The sequence below is a fragment of the Prunus avium genome, chromosome 2 (assembly GCF_965620075.1).
Source record: "Prunus avium chromosome 2, drPruAviu1.hap1.1, whole genome shotgun sequence".
NCBI classification, from domain to species: Eukaryota; Viridiplantae; Streptophyta; class Magnoliopsida; order Rosales; family Rosaceae; genus Prunus; species Prunus avium.
Genome location: NC_142285.1, coordinates 32170074 through 32183394, shown reverse-complemented (window position 1 = coordinate 32183394; position 13321 = coordinate 32170074). Strand labels below are relative to the sequence as shown.

Genomic DNA, 13321 nt, shown 5'->3' with positions numbered 1-13321 from the left:
TAAATACAATATATATAAAGTAGTGATTTGGTGTCACGTGTCAAAAATAGTATAGCCGTGCGGCGATACAATTTTAAAAAATAATAGTACAGCCGCCCGGCTACACTATTTAATCAATAAAAAATTAAGCGAAAAGCACCCTCCTTGTTGCATTAGTTTATACTTTGCTAGTTTAGGGGCCCATCTATGCATGGAGTCCTAAGACTTTGGTGGTCTTTGTCTTAGAAAATTACAATTAGTTAAGGCTTTTTATCACAAATGGTCTTTTAGGTTTGCAAAATTATCACCTTTCGTCCCTAACGTTTTTTTGTGACACCAATAGTCCCTAAGGTTATCCTCTACACATCAAAATAGTCCATGCCGTTAGCTTCCATCAAATTTTCTGTTAAATGGCTGACGTGGCACGTGTGTAGAGCCCACACATCCAATAGTATACATCCATGTGGCTTTAAATAAAATATATTATATTTTAAATATTTTAAAACTTTTTTAAAAAAAAAAAAAAAAGAGAGAAGAAGACCAGTACCTCTGCCAGCGCCTCATACCCTCGCAAGACCCACTCTTTGCCTCTCTCTCCCTCCTCTTCCTCCCTTCTCTCTCCCTCTCTCCCTCTCTCCCTCCTCTTCCTTGATCTTCCTTGACTTCTCGAGCTTTCCCTTCTCTCTCTCCCTGATCCAAAAAACCAACTCAATGTTTATGGTATGACTCTGTAATTGTACCAGCCACCAGGTTTGCTATTTTGTAAATCTTATAATTGGATCGCCTCATCTTCACTATTGGGTCTCATCCCATACCCCTTTTTTTTTTCCAACTTTTAAGATTTGGGTTTCATTGATTTGCAGGTTTTGGTTAAACAAAAAAGGACCCAAGTGTTTATTTCATCGGATTATCATGTGAGGGACTATGGAGTTGGGAATTACTACCACTGAGCTCATATTCACAGTGACCCACATAGAGAATTTGTGTTTTGAAGCTTAGATTTGGCCATTGAGAAACTTCCTAATACAGAAACTACATCAAGCTATGGTAGCCTGTAAAAATCAAGGAAGATGAGGGAGAGAGAGAGAAGGGAGGAAGAGGAGGGAGAGAAGGCAAAGGTGCTGGTAGAGGGAGAACGCAGATGGTACAACTTTTCTTGGTTTTTTTTTTTTTTGGATTTTAAGTTTTAATATATTTTATTTAAAGCCACATGGATGTGTGGGCTCCACACACGTGCCACGTCAGCCATTTAACAGAAAATTTGATGGAAGCTAACGGCAGAGGCCATTTTGATGTGTGGAGGTAACCTTAGGGACCATTGGTGTCACAAAAACACGTTAGGGACGAAAGGTGATCATTTTGCAAACCTAAGGGACCATTTGTGATAAAAAGCCTTAACTAATTGTAATTTTCTAAGACAAAGACCACCAAAGTCTTATGACTCCATGCATAGATGGGCCCCGCTTTATTCCCAACAACGATGTCGTTAGGTTGTTTGTGTTGTGGGATCAGGATCTTAGTGTGACCGTGAGACTTTTAACATTAAGAATTTCTTCCCTTTGAAGGCAATTAGGAACCATATTGATTTTTATTTAAAATCTGTAATTGTGAAATACAATTTGTGGGGCGGGTTATCAACTTATTGTACTATATTGGACATCAAGATTGAAACATAGACTCCTAATAATTATAGTTTAGGGAGGTCCACCAAAGTCTATTACAAAGTCCATCACAAATGAAAATGAAAATCACTTTATTTCTATTACACAAGTCTATCACAAATACCTTGATAGGAGAATTAGTTTCCAAGAAAAAATTCAAAAGCTACTTTTATATCTAGATAATCAGTGGGTAATGGCTGATCTATTTTAACTGATACTCACGAGATGATTTGTTAATATGATACAAATAAGATGGCACCCCCATTTGAAGAATTAAATTCCGCAATTTGAGGCAAATGAACTGAGAAAAAAAAATGCAAAATTGTACATGTAATGTTTAGATAGGTAAGGCATTTGATTTGAGCAAATAAGATGGGCAAATTGTACGCCTAGTATTATAAAGTATATGTAAGATGAAGAACACGGTTTGAGAAATGCATGTGCATGCAGGTGGAGAAGCATAGGCAAAAGATAGAGTTTCTTATCAAATTATCAAGCTTTCCTAATTTTGTGAAGCATATTGAGGAACACGTTAAAATATGGTGTTGTTGACAATAGTAAGTATGCAACTTCCGATTTATTGTGATTCATGCCTTGCTTTTTTCTTTTTCTTTTTAATTTTTAATCTCTTCTTATTAGAATAAGATTTCTTTTCCTTCATTTCCTATGAAAGCCAGAATTTCATGTTCATAATCACATTCAACTAACGTGACTGGCATGGTTAATAGAAATAATTGCTTATCAACTGCATATTGAAAGTGAAGAGCACATATGTTCCAGTCAACTTGACTAAGCTCATGTCTTGAATTTTAATAGATTTGAAAGGAATTTAAACTTTTGGGTTAATTACTATAGACGTCCGTGAACTATGGCCCCAGTTGCAATTGGGTCCGTGAACTAATTTTTGTGCCAATTACATCCTTTTATTCGACAATTAGTTGCAATTGGGTCCTACCGTCCAACTCTGTCAATTTATCTATCAAAATGAGGGGTAAAAGCATCCTTTCGCTCTGTCTCTCCCTCTCTCTTTCGCTGTCTCTCCCTCTCTTTCGCTGTGTCTCCAAACCATCGTCTACCGACCACCACCTACCTATCAAATGTTTTTTTTTTTCCTCTACTCAGTTCATGTATATAAAATAGCCATTGATTAATTAATTGAAGAAAATAGTGGCTATTAAATTTTGTACATCAATACTTAATTTGAGAACTCAATCAAGGAAAGAGTATAGATCTTTCGATCCAAATCTGAGGCACAAGAATCTGAAGCATGTTGCCCAAGATGTCGTAAAGTTGGCAAAGGTAAATTGGGCTTCTCTTGCTGCTCCGTATGTGTGGGAAGTTTCGTTTCTAATTTGGACCGAACATAGTCAGATCATTGTTCCAGTATATTCTTGGAAGGTTGAAAAATAATTGAAACTTCTTGAGATGAATCCTGACGGCATGTTGTGTGAAAGAAAGTGAACAAAAGTTCATTTTGTCGCAGTCCCGCGTATATTTTTCTGATTTCCCCTTCCAATTGACTCTTCAAGTTATTTCCTTTTTCATATAGCTCTGTTATTCCATGTAGTAAAAGTGGAAATGTTCCAGTAAGAGAAAAAGCCAACCATCGTTTTCTAGGTATTGAGAACTTAATTTGAGAACCTCCCTCTCTCCAGATCCGACGAGCCTCACACTAGATTCGTCATCTTCATCTTCGTTGCTAAGGCCACACCACCCTCTTCGTCAAGGCCACACCATCGTCTTCGTCACCAAGTTCTTCGCCTGCCGTAACCCACATATCCATCCGCACCAAGTCTATCGAGAGAGACAAAGGTGAAAAAAAAAAACTTTAAAAAAAAACATGCAATTGCAATTGGATTTGGGTTTTGAGGGGGTGGACTAAGGAGGAGGGGGAATGGGTTGCAGGAGAGAGGGATAGACAGAGAGGAAGAGCTGAGAGAGAAAGGAATTTGGATTTGAATTTTTTATTTTTAAGTTTATTTATTTATTTTATTATTATTATTATTTTTCAGTTTTTTTAGTTTTTCTTTTCAGTTTTACAAACTGTATATTATTTATTATTATTATTTATTTAACCCGAAAGGACTCTTTTACCCCTCATTTTAACGGATAAATTGACAGAATTGGACGGTAGGACCCAATTGCAACTAATTGTCTAATTAAAGGATGTAATTGGCACAAAAATTAGTTCGCGTACCCAATTGCAACTGGGGCCATAATTCACGGACGTCTACAGTAATTAACCCTAAACTTTTAAATTTATTCAATCAGGAATTTGAAAGGGTTCAATGTTTGTGGTCATGCAAAAACCCATTGGACACGGGGGCCAATGTTGACAATATCCATCGTGGTCCGCAGCAAAATTGGAATTTCCTTCTCACCAGTTTCCTGGTGTTCACACCGACCAAAAAAAAACATATAAAACTTCTGTGTTTAGTTATCTTATTATTTTATCATTCTGATCATACGAAAATGAGACAAGCATGATATCTTCAACAAACAATAATAAATCATGGTGTTGATAAGAAACCGCCCAAAAAATAGGGGGGTGGAAAAACTTTCTGCAACTTTTAGTATTATTGCCAGAAGTAAACTAAAAATTATGATCATACAAACAGGAGCAAAACTACAACTACCCAAATCTACTTTTCTTTTTATAATGTCGTATTATTTAGCGAACAAATTTAGTAATTCACTCCTGACTTTACGGAAATAGTACAGTACATGGATAAGGCATTAACTTATCCTTTCACTTGATTGGCTAATATGGTGCGGACCTACGACTGACTATCTGCTTGGGAAGTTCGATGATACTGGTGTTGAGAATGGTAAGTTGAGCTTGTCCTCCTCCTCAGGTGGTTTCCTCCCCGGCGTAACGGAGAAAAGAGTTCACCCACCGGAGCCACCAGTTTCGAGGTGAAAGCCAGCAGCGTCAACAGCAAGAAGCACAAAAGCACAGGCATCCACAGCAGCCAGGAGAAGGGTGGAGAAAACAGAAGCCCCAAAACTGAAGCGAGGGAGAGTGAACCAAACGCAATGGACCAATTACGAGGGCAGACGTCATCTTGATTGGTACCACTGACGTTGTGTTGGAGTAGCAGTAGTAGCTCGAGGCTGAAGGCCAAGGAATAGATGATGACGCTACACAGAATCACCGTCATGGTTACAGGGTGTTTGTGGAAGAGATGTTCGTCTGGAAATCGCATCTGAACCAACGTGATGGCTGTGGGAATGGTGAAGGCAAATATGCCATGGTAAATCATACATGTTGTGGAGGCAGCTGTCGGAAAGTTGATCAACAAATGCTGATGATTATAATGATTGTTGATGAAATTCAAGACAATAATATTACTACTCTGACGATTAATAATCCCGACATGATCAAAATGATTCATTGCCATCTTACTTACCAGGCTCCTCCTATAGTATTGTATGGAGAAAAGGCAAATGTACAAGTCAGTATTTGTTCCGTGCTACAGCTATCAGAAGTTCAAATGCACTAAGGACAAGGAAAGGACTTATTAAGACACACTTATATACTACTCAACCCATTCCATGTGACGAAATTGTTCAGTTTCTTACTCTCACTTCTCTCCCAATTTCAATCATACAATTTCCTTCTAGAATTCTAAGATATATAATACTTGCATTTTGCTATTCGCACATTCCAAGACTTGTTGTATTTTAAGTGATTTTTCAAGAATCTTTTAGCAAACTCAATTGAGTCGGGCTCTCTTTTCTAACCCTATGTTTGTAGTGGCTCTTTCCTCCTTTGGTTAGGATTTCGATGATAAAGGGAAATTTTATACATTAGATTTTGGGTCGTTATAAAGCAATTGAAACATCAATGGGCCGTACTTTAGTGCTTCATTGATTGTGTGTGTGTTTGTGTGCATGCGTGTGTGTTTTTTTTTTTGCCAATAATGATTTTGTGTGTTAAATGACTAACAAAGAAAATTCTTAAGCAAAATGACTCATTTGCGCAAAAATCAGAAAACTAACAAAGTAAGATGATGATTAACTATTTGGTGAAAGAGACTTGATGATCCTTGTAATAAATATAGAAAAGTTGATATAGATCCAAATTCCCATTGAGAAGTTGCTTTTCAAAGCTGCTTTCAAAAGAAGCAGAGATGAGCCTTTAATGAATTTTTTTAATTCCCAAAATACCATCATTAATTTTTAAAAATGAGACTCCCTCTACCTCCACATGCAACTCCACCACCTCCACCACCACTAGTACCGAACGTCACCACCGCCGCCACCACCACATGCTCCTCCTCCTCCACTGCCACCAACACCACCTCCATCTCCACAACCGCCATCCCCACCATCATTACCACAACCACCACCTCCACCTTCATCACCACCACCACCTCCACAATCACCTCTTTCACAACCACATTCACCTCCATCTCTTTCACCACCATCTCCACCACCACAACCACCACATGATTAGCACATACCACTTTCAACATCATGTCTATTTTAGTCACTCACTACTACAAAAAGTGAAAAAGACGACCAGAAAAAGACGACGATAGAATAAAAAACCGTTGTTGTGTTTAAAAAGACGACGGTAACAAAAAACCATTGTGGATAAGTGACTTAAACAACTAAAAAATGGAGGTACTGTTGAATTTTTTTTTAAATGACGCACACAAATAAAAAATCGCCGTCTTATTAAAAAGGTTTTCTTCAGAGTTAAAATCTGACCAAAAAACAACGACAGCAGGTATGAATCCATCGACGTAGAAAATAAAGACGACAGTTCACCAAAAAACCTGCCGTGTTAACTCCTAACTAAACACGACCAATTGTTCTTAGTCCGCATCGTATAATATAATGGAATCCACGTCAGTATATTACAAAACAACGACGTGTTAAATCAATGTACCATGACGCGAGAGATTAATTTATCGACTTATTATTTTAGAGTGTACTATGACGGTACCTACAACACTACTGTCGTATTTATTTACCACGTCCTAAGTTCAAATTACCGTCGTATTTTTTCTATTTATACGTCTGCCTTCTCTGTAAACCGCCGTTATTTTTATTGCTTTTTAAAATTAATTTTTTTATTTATTTTGTTAATATCTATTAGAAAGAACTACTGCCAAAATACTTAAAACCATTACCAGGAACAACCAAGTATCTTAACACAAAACAAAATTTAATTCTCAAGTCAATCCTCAACAACATTTCCGTCGTAAAAGGCAAATACTAGCTGAGGACCCAATGCATCGTGGTTGTGTTTCTCCTCGGCAACCTTTTCTGCCTTCACCCTCAGCTTGTTCAACTGTTTCTTCCTCTCATATGTAAGCTGGGCCCTCTCCTTCCTCTTGTTCTCAAGCTCCTGCACAGCCACAGATAAATTCATTAGTGACTATTTGTAAGTACAGGAATTAGATAATTTCCAAAAACAATAACCTTTCAGTTCACGAAAACAGAACCAATCAAAATCAACAAACGAGCATCAGGAATGACCATCCTCTTTATCTTATCATAAGGAGGTGGAACCACGCTTGGTCTTGTGAGGAATCATTCTACAAACCAAAGACAATTACTGTGAATCAATTTATACAAAGAAATCCCCTATTGAGTGAAATAAAGCAGAAAATGCAACTAAAAACATAGATCACCTATTGAATCAATAAAATAAAGTGTCCACATTTGCTTTCAGAAAGACAATTTTTTAGAAGTTGATGAGACTGAGCCAAGGGCAAGAAGAAGTTGGAACCCTAATTGAAAACTGAGAGTTAAAAAACGCGTGAAAAAAATCATATTTATACAAAAATGAAAATTGAAACTGAAAGAAAGCGCCCAATTTATATAATAAATCTTCAAAAACCACGGCGGTCTTTCTATAAATACCGCCGTCTAATTGTACAAAACCACGGCGGTTATTTATTCAATAACCACGTCGGTTTGTTAAGGGGTAACATTTAACCAACGACTTTTAAAATCAACAACGTCGTTTATGCATAAGGGGTAACATGTAATTCCACTTCTGCAAAGTAAACTTTTGTCATGTATTAACAAGAGAACGGCGTCGTTTTCAGAACCCGAAAGTAACCACGTCGGTTTCTTAAAATAAATAGTCTTTGAATTTCGAAAGACAACGTCAGTTTAGATAAACAAGCGCCGTCGTAACCACGTCGGAATTCCAAAGTTGTTTGGCTTTAGTGATAACCACGTCGGTTCCTACTTATTTTCTGTCATTATAATATACTAGGGCGGTTTTTAATAAAACCGTCGTTGTATTGAACTCTGGGAAAATATATAAACTTTTCGTCACCTGACCTAATGTTCTACGTTCTCTCTCACCGATAAAATATCTTAGTTTCCCTCTCATTTCCCAAAAGCAGCTTCGTAAGCATCATCATCTGAATCTCGTCATCGTCATCATCTTCGTCTCCAAATCACCATTTTCTTACGTCGGAAGGAAACTTTCTTTGCATGCCAAAGGTTTTTTCTAATCTCTTCCTTTTTTTAATCTTTCATTTGAAAGAACGAGTCTGGAAACAAGATTCCGTCAAAATGAGGAAATCTTTCAATGGTTTGATTAAATTCATTAGTCCATCACTCTTACGACGTCAAAAGATGACAGTTCTATCTTGTTTGCGACAATAGAATCGACACACCACGACGGTCGTTAAATTCAACCTAATGCAAACTGCACGACGATGGTTAATAACCGTCATGGTGTGACAATTAATATGTCGGAAACAAGATAAAACCGTCGTCTCGTGGGAGAAAGAACTGTCGTTTTTCCTGTATCACATCTCAGTAAGACGACGGTTGTATTTTGTGTTTGACGTTGTAATTTTTAAACCACGTCGGTTCTTAGGCTGAATAACCGACGTGGTGTATACACATTTACGTCATGAACGAGATAAAACCGTCGTCTTATTTCCATACATGGTCTGAGAGACTGTTTAACAGGACGTCGCTGTTTTCGTGTTACCGTCGTGGTGTTGTATTTACGACAACGGTATTGTTTTACAACCGTCGTCCTAAATTAAATATCACGGCTGTATTTTTTCAGACGTCATTTCTTTATTATTACGTCGTTATTTTTAAATAACCGACGTTGTGTTTCTTGCAGATTAATTAAAAATGGTTTCGTAATCTCAAAACAAGGAAGCTCAAGTGTTAGAGGCTCAAAGGGATGAAGCCAAATCAGTTTCAAAGGCTGAAATGGATGAAGGCAAATCAGTTTCAAAGGCTAAAATGGATGAGGCAAATTAGTTCAAAGCAAATCCTCGAAGAGGATGAGATTTTCTTCAACTTCCGATAAAGACCCCAGCACAACCACATTTGTTGAGGAACCAAAATCCACCCGCGGTATCAACACAATGAGCCGTGTTGTGAAGAGGAAAATTCAGAAGATTAAGCTTGTGGTTGAGTTCAATAAAAGAGGCAGACCACATGGTAAGGCTGCTGTTGAGATGAAGTCTTACATTGGTGTTTTGGCACGCACCAGAGTCCCTCTTGTGGACAAGAAATGGACTCAATTGCCCAAGGACCTGAAGGAGCAAATTTGGGAAGCTGTTCAAATGGCTTATGTTATTGGGGAAGGGTGCAAGAAGATGGTCCTGTCGTCTGCCGCTAAAAAATGGAAGGATTTCAAGTATAACGTAACTAGGCAGTATATCCTTCCATTCGCACATGACAAGGAGAAGTTAAAAGAACCCCCTGAGCATTATAAGTTCATAGAGAAATCGCAATGGGATGCCTTTGTAGCTTCAAGGTTATCCCCAGATTTTGAGGCTGTGCATTCTGGGCAGAAACAGAGGAGGGAGAAATTGGAGTACAACCATAGGTTGTCTCGAAAAGGGTATGTAGGTTTGGAGGATGAATTAGAAGAAAACATGCCTGGTGAAGAAATCAATCGAGCTCTTCTATGAAAGAAGGCAAGAGAAGATAAAACGGGAAACATCCCTGATCCAAAGGTTGCAGAGAAGGCAAAATTAATCGTAAGTCTCACTAACTCTGTTCTAAATTTGAAAAATAGAGTGTTTTATTTTGGTATAAACGTTGCACGTTTAAATAACCGACGTTATAAAATAAACACCACGACGGTTTTTATTTACCGCTGTTTCAAAAAGAATTGCACGTCGATTTTTGCATAAATCAGACGTCTAGATAGAATTAATACGACGGCTTAAATTCCGGAGACGGCCGTTTTGTTTTAAGTTTACTCACGCACACACTCTCCCTCTCTATCTATTTTATTGAAATTTGTGGTGCACAATTTCTGGAAAAGAATGCATATTTCAATCGATTTTTTTCACTTCTTCATTAAAATTTACGACAGTTTTATCTAATCTAGACGTTAGAATGTTTATACAACGACGGTACTTTTATGCCGCCGTATGAAATTAAGTCCTACGTCTGTTTGTTCAATAGTCCGTCGTCTTAATTGAAATACTACGACAATCTTTGATTTATGTTCTATTAATCTGTTTGCTTTTGAATATACGACGGGTTTTTTCTCCCGACGTTGTAAATTATAAACAACGACGATATTTAACTACCGACGTGTTAAATGAGTACTACGTCAGTTATTTAAGAAAACCGTCGTTGTAAATAATATATTACATCGGTTTATTTATCTGTTTTACACTCTGCTCAGTGTCTAACAATCTCTCTTTCTCTCTTTTAGGATGATTTGCAAAAGCAAGTCTCCGAAGGCACTCTGACTGTCTCCGAGAGCAATGATATCTTGACTCTTGCTTTGGGAACCCCCGAGTATGGTGGGAGAGTCAGAGGAGTTGGTGCTGGCATTTCCCCAACTCAGTTCTTCAATTTGCTGAGACAGCAGAGAGTAACATTTGCTGACAAATTGAAGGAAAGTCTGACGGAGGCAGTCAGAGAAGAGACCTTGAAGATTGAGGCAAGGTCAAGGGAAAGTATAATGGAAGCAGTCATAGCAGAGAGGGAGGTTATGTTGGCACAATTCTGTCAACTAGTTCCTAATTTTGATCCCAACATGCTCAAAACCCCAATTTCTCCAATTCCTTTACCCCCTCAAGATCAAAGCCCAAAAAATCCAATGTCTGATAAGGCAAGCTGCTCTGGGGCCACTAATATCAAACCCCTAGCTTTGGGGGTAGAAGATCCAAAGCCTGATGCTGATACTGCTGGAAAATAGCAAAATGACACGGTAAAATCTCTGATATTTTCTTTTTCTGCTTTTTAAATTTTAAATAGACGTTGCTCTTTTAAATATCCGACGTTAACATTTCAAACAACGACGGTATATTTTTTTCGACGTTGGAAAACAATAATACGTCTGTTTCTTCCAAGAACCGTCATTTTGAGTTAAATACCACGACGCTTTTACTTGTTTTGCAATTTATTGGGCATTAAAAATAACGACTGTCTTTTTTGTCGTCGTCTAATTCTTTTATAAACCGTCGTCTATTTCATGAAAGCATTAACTGCATTTTAATTAGACGACCTTTCTTTAGTGTAGCGACGTTATAACGTTTGTACAATGACGGTTATGTATTTACCGACGTCTATAACCTTTCCTCCGTTAGTATGTACTAGAAACCGTCGTTTATATTATATACCACGTTTGTTTTTTGGGTTTAGTTAGAGTCGTTTATTTTAGTTCACACACAAACTAACTTATATTTCTTAATTTATTTCTTGTAACAAGATCTCTCAAAGCTAGACATGCCACCTCCTCTGTTAACCTTATGCCAACTTGTCCAGACCAAGTTGTTGCCTACTAACGAGACTCTGACAGTTCACTTGCCCAAGGAAGTGTTTGGCTTTGAGCATGATACCTTCCTCTTCCCTGAAGATATTTTGCAGTTTGGTTCCATGGTTGAGATTGGAACCACAATGATATCAGTATACATGAGGTAATTCTAGAAATCCCATTTTGTTTTACATTTCCCTTTCTTTTAAATTAAAATCTCATTTAATTGAATTTCATATATTTAGGTACCTATTTTACTATTTAAAAATGGCAAATATGGTAAACCTTATTGGCCTCGTGGACCCTGGGCTAGTTAGCTCTCAATCTAGATCTCTATCAGACCGAACAAAAAACCTGTCAAACCGCCTGAAAACAGCAGATGGGGATCAATTTTTCTTGGTCCCTTATAATCTAGGGTTAGTCCCCTTAACTATTTAAAGTATTTTCCTTGTAATATTTTTCTTTGTAGTACTATTTAACCTATATGGATCATTATGTGTATGGGTCATTGGGTGATGGTAATTGTGAGACCAGCAACGGAGACTACCTATTACATGAATTCACTGCCAAAACGCTCCGTTGATGACGACATGAAAAGTATAGTGAATACGTAAGTTGATTTATTCTGATCTAAGATTTTTTTTCCTTTAATGCATTTGAAGTATACGATGGGTTTTTATAATATCGACGTTATAATGACAATACAACGACGGTAAGTTATTACCGACGTTTTAAATGATTTATTACGTCAGTATTGTCTTAAAAACGTCGTGTTAATTTAACTACCACGTCGTTTGGGTTTTATTTAAGAACGTTTTAATTTTTTCTGTTCAATTTTTTGTTATACGACGTTTTTCTTGTTACCGACGTTATAATGTTACACAACGACGGTAGTTTTTTACCGCCGTTTGAAACAAAATGGTGTTGACCCGCTCACATTCGTCTATCCATTCACTGTAGACGTCTATGGGTTTAGTCAAAGGTGTGATGGTTGTGCTGAAACTCTCTTGGCAAACGCTGCAGAGGGCCTCCCCAATCATGTTCTTCATGTCAATGTCGCATTCAACGCTGCTCCCGTGGTTGCAGAAGGGGCAACAGAATGCTGTATCAAGCTTCTCTCCATTCGCTTCTTGGCAACAGGCTTTGCCCTCGACGACTTTCTCTTCCCCATTCTTATTCAATCCCTCCCTGAGTGTTTGTTTATGGCAACTTATGTATGTTGTATTAACCTTCTCCACAATGAGGTATTTTTTTATCGATACCACAATGAGGTATTTATACAAAGCAACAAAGTCCTAATTCTACAAGGAAATGAGGCTGTCACTCATCAAGTTAGATTGGGAAACTTGGGAACCAAGAAATCATAGTCCTACTCCTAATCTTAATAGGATTAAGTTTCTATTTTTCTTCTTTTCCTTTTTTTTGAAAAACAAAAACCAAAAACAAAAAGGTTGTCACTTGTAAGTCGGATTTGGAAACTTGTGAACTAAGAAATCCTCGTTCTACTCCTAAAACTAGTCGGACTAGGTATAAATTCTGAAGTCTCTCCCCTATATATACGTAGGTCTCTTTAGAATGGAAACCACAAGTTATAGCTTCTATTTCTCTTGTTGCTGAGTTCGTTTTTCAAAGGCTTCTTAATTGTTCAATTTTTTTGCGTTGCTTTGTTTCTATATTCATATGGCTTCCGGAAACAAAAGTAGAACACAACTTAAGCCACCCATGAGTTTCATGTTGCCCCATGAGATTTTCCACGTCACAAAACCAGCACACCAATGGTACGAACATATGGATAATCATGATTACGATGATGATTATTACGACGATGATGATGATGATGATTATGATGGTGATGGTGATGAGGATTATGATGATGAGGATGATGATGATGATGATGATGATGATGACGACGGTGTTTTCTCACTGCTTGTGCAAGATGAAATTGATCAACATGAGTTTGACA

General features: G+C 37.6%; 1 long non-coding RNA gene and 1 pseudogene across 1 annotated transcript; one reads left to right on the top strand and one right to left on the bottom strand.

The window, feature by feature from the left end:
* The first annotated feature begins 500 nt into the window (after positions 1 to 500).
* Positions 501 to 1254, top strand: LOC148296871 (uncharacterized). The gene is made up of 2 exons (XR_015834043.1): positions 501 to 729; positions 843 to 1254. It is a non-coding gene; the product is annotated as an uncharacterized LOC148296871 (long non-coding RNA).
* Positions 1255 to 12227: 10973 nt separating this feature from the next.
* Positions 12228 to 12529, bottom strand: LOC148296870 (transcription elongation factor 1 homolog pseudogene; annotated as a pseudogene).
* Positions 12530 to 13321: the final 792 nt, after the last annotated feature.